This window comes from Rhinopithecus bieti, unplaced genomic scaffold, assembly GCF_001698545.2.
Source record: "Rhinopithecus bieti isolate Rb0 unplaced genomic scaffold, ASM169854v2 scaffold_27206, whole genome shotgun sequence".
Lineage (NCBI taxonomy): Eukaryota > Metazoa > Chordata > Mammalia > Primates > Cercopithecidae > Rhinopithecus > Rhinopithecus bieti.
In genome coordinates, this window is record NW_016812263.1 from 645,146 (window position 1) to 648,342 (window position 3,197).

The following is a 3,197-nucleotide window of genomic DNA, read 5'->3' on the forward strand; positions in this document are numbered from 1 at the left end:
AATCCAAAAAATGGAGCAATAATTGTTGTGTACCCAGCACGTAGAGCTGTTGTAAGGTTTAAATATATTAACCCCTGTAAAGCATGGAGAATAGTGCCTAGTGTTTAATGTACACAATGAAGGCCAACTAATACAAAAATAATAATGACAATGGTGATAATATCTCAAATTCTATCCTATATTACTTCTTAAAAGTACATGAAATTCATCTCACCATTGTACCCATGTATAAAGGTAATTCAAGAGGTACATATCTATATGAGTAAAGAAGGCTTCTTAGACAATTTAACTGATGTAAATATTTCTGGTTAAAAAAGTAAAATATTATTTAGGATAGCCATTGTTTTAAGACAAATAACAAACTTAACTACTTTTGTTTTCTCATTGAATTGCCCAAACATTTCAATGATAAATATATTCAATTTTTTTCTTGTGACAGAATATTTGATTTTATTTAGAAGTAATACGTATTTGTAGGAAAAATAACTGTGTTGAATTTTAATACAGGAAAATAAATATGAAACCAACACTTGAGCAGAGAAAAATATGCAACCATGACTATAAAACTAATGATGGTTATTTTCTTTCCCTACCCAGCAACAGAACTTATATTTTCATTTCCTGTCATTCATTCATTCTTTCAAAACTTGTATGGGATAGAATCCCCTCAGCTGCAACATTAAAAAAAAATAACGATTAAAAAAGAATAGTTTCCATTTTAGTTTACTTAAACACGTAAGTTTGTGTTGTTGCTTTGTTTCAATTTGTTTCTTTGTTTTATCTCAGATATCAAGAGTTCCACCAATGCCGCCCCGGTTACAACAGGTTAGGGTTCTGTTTCCATTTGTCTTTTGTTTTTCATGGCCCCATCTTTCTTCTTTTTTGGGATTCATTATCATACAAGTAGAAAAAAGCTAAGACACTTCTTGAGTCTTTTAAAGGTCTAATATACAACAACATCCAGAGATAGGAAAAGAGTTTTTACTCTTATTGAAATCATAACACCTTGACCAGAAGTTCTCCTTCCAGCAGATTTTCTCTTTTAACTCATTGACTTATGAATAAACAAATCTATTTCCAACAGAATTATGCCATCACCAGTTTAGACAAATATGGCTTCTCTTCTAAATAAATGTTTTCCCAGAATAAATGTCTATGAGGCAGAGAAGACAATTTTACTAAAGCTGAGATTATCTTAGGAAAGAATAAATAGAAAAGATAGACAAGGGTTCTGTATCACTTCATCCTATACTTTAATGTGTGCATGAACCATTTAGAGATCTTGATAAAGTGCCAATTTGGAACCAGTAGTCCTGTAGGTAATCTTAGATCCTGCGTTTCCAATAACTTTCCAATGATGCCAATAATCCTGGCCTCTGGACAATAATTAGAGTAGGGAGGTGTGAGAACCTTCATTATGCACTTACTCTGAATTTGGTCTTTACTGGTACTTGAAATGCAAAGTAAAATAATCATGGTCTCTATCCTCAAGGAAATCAAGACTAATGGGGAATTTACAGTGTAGGAAAGAAAAATATACAAATATACCATTACAATCTTGAAATTTGAAATATGGTTATACTTACACTCTCAATATAAACTAAGTTGATATTTAACTCTTATGGATTACGTGATAATGTAATCACCCCACAAAACTATTTAAAAGCATTAAGTCATTTATTCCTATTGTTAATTTTAATAGATGTGATATGGAGGTAAACTCTATATTTTATCTCTACATCTTTAGGTACCGAGATATAGTGAGTACTTTTTTAAGTTTATAATTTATAGTTTCTCTATTCACCTATTTGAAATTACTTATAAACTTATTTCTGATGTTCTCAAATATTTTGTAACAATGCACTTTATTGTGATAAAATAATAGGTCTACATATTCATGGAGTTTTTTTTTTTAAACTTCAGAATATAAGAACTGGTTGTTGTATTAATTTAGATTCTCTGAGAAGCAGGCACCAAAATAAGATTTAATGAGAAAGAAATCTCACAAAGGAAAAGCCTGTGAGAGAAAATGGAGAGAGAGCTAAGGGTTGCTTACAGAGTCATTAAACCAAGATACTGCTAAAAAAAATAAAATAAAATAAAATGAAAGAGGGAGGTAAATTTGAATCAGTTAGTGTGGCAGCATTTCAAACTGCCATGTAGATCTAAGGCAAGTTAGGCAGTTAGCCAAGGCAGATGAGTCCTCAAATCAAAGTTGTGCATCAGAGGACAGCTGCATCTCCCAGGAACAGGCCTGCGTTGGTATGCTGCCATACTCAGTCTTCGGTTGGGGATAGCCTGAGAGTTGTACATCAGCACAAGAACCTATGTGAATTTCAGAGCACCGCTGCTAGGCCCTTGGACAGTTAAGGTCCCTGCAGCTAGAGACTTGAGAGACACATTCTCATGGTCATCCTGATTATATCAAATAGACAGTGTCCTTCACAGAGTTAATGGAGCGAAACCAAGTTCCTTATATTTAAGTTTGTTCTACTCAGCCGTAGACATAAAGTGACAATTGATCTAAAGGTGCTTTCTGATATCTTGAAAATAACTCCAGGAACAGTGTGAAGAAGAAAAGGCGAGAACACCCCCGATCAATCAAAGCCTTCGCACCGTTGCATCCCGTGCCCAGCGCCTACATCCAGCGATTGTTGCCACCACCGTGCCCAAGAGAAAGGCTGAAGGAGATAAAGCCAAGGTGAAGGATGAACCACAGAGAAGATCCTCGAGGTTGTCTGCTAAACCTGCTCCTCCAAAGCCAGAGCCCAAGCCTAAAAAGGCCCCTGCCAAGAAGGGAAAGAAGGTACCCAAAGGGAAGAAGGGAAAAGCTGATGCTGGCAAGGAGGGGAATAACCCTACAGAAAATGGAGATGCCAGAACAGACCAGGCACAGAAAGCTGAAGGTGCTGGAGATGACAAGTGGAGTGTGTGCCTTTTTGATGAGTGTGTACTTCCGGTGACTATGCAGTTTGAAATGCTATTATTATCAAGTTTTATAAAAATGCAGAATCTTGTTTTACTTTTTTAAAATCTATGTTGTTAGCACACAGAACACTTCATTGCTATTTTAGATGGAAGGGGCATATGTAAATAATAGAATGTCTCCAAACCTGGATTGATGTAGTGAAAACAGCTTTCTCTTCTAGTTTTGAAGAAATTTTTTTTTTTTTTTTTTTTTTTTTTTTTTTTTTTTT

General features: G+C 34.7%; 1 pseudogene; it reads left to right on the forward strand.

Moving 5' to 3' along the window:
* Window positions 1–804: 804 nt before the first annotated feature.
* Window positions 805–3,031, forward strand: LOC108544621 (non-histone chromosomal protein HMG-17 pseudogene; annotated as a pseudogene).
* The last annotated feature ends 166 nt before the right edge of the window (window positions 3,032–3,197 follow it).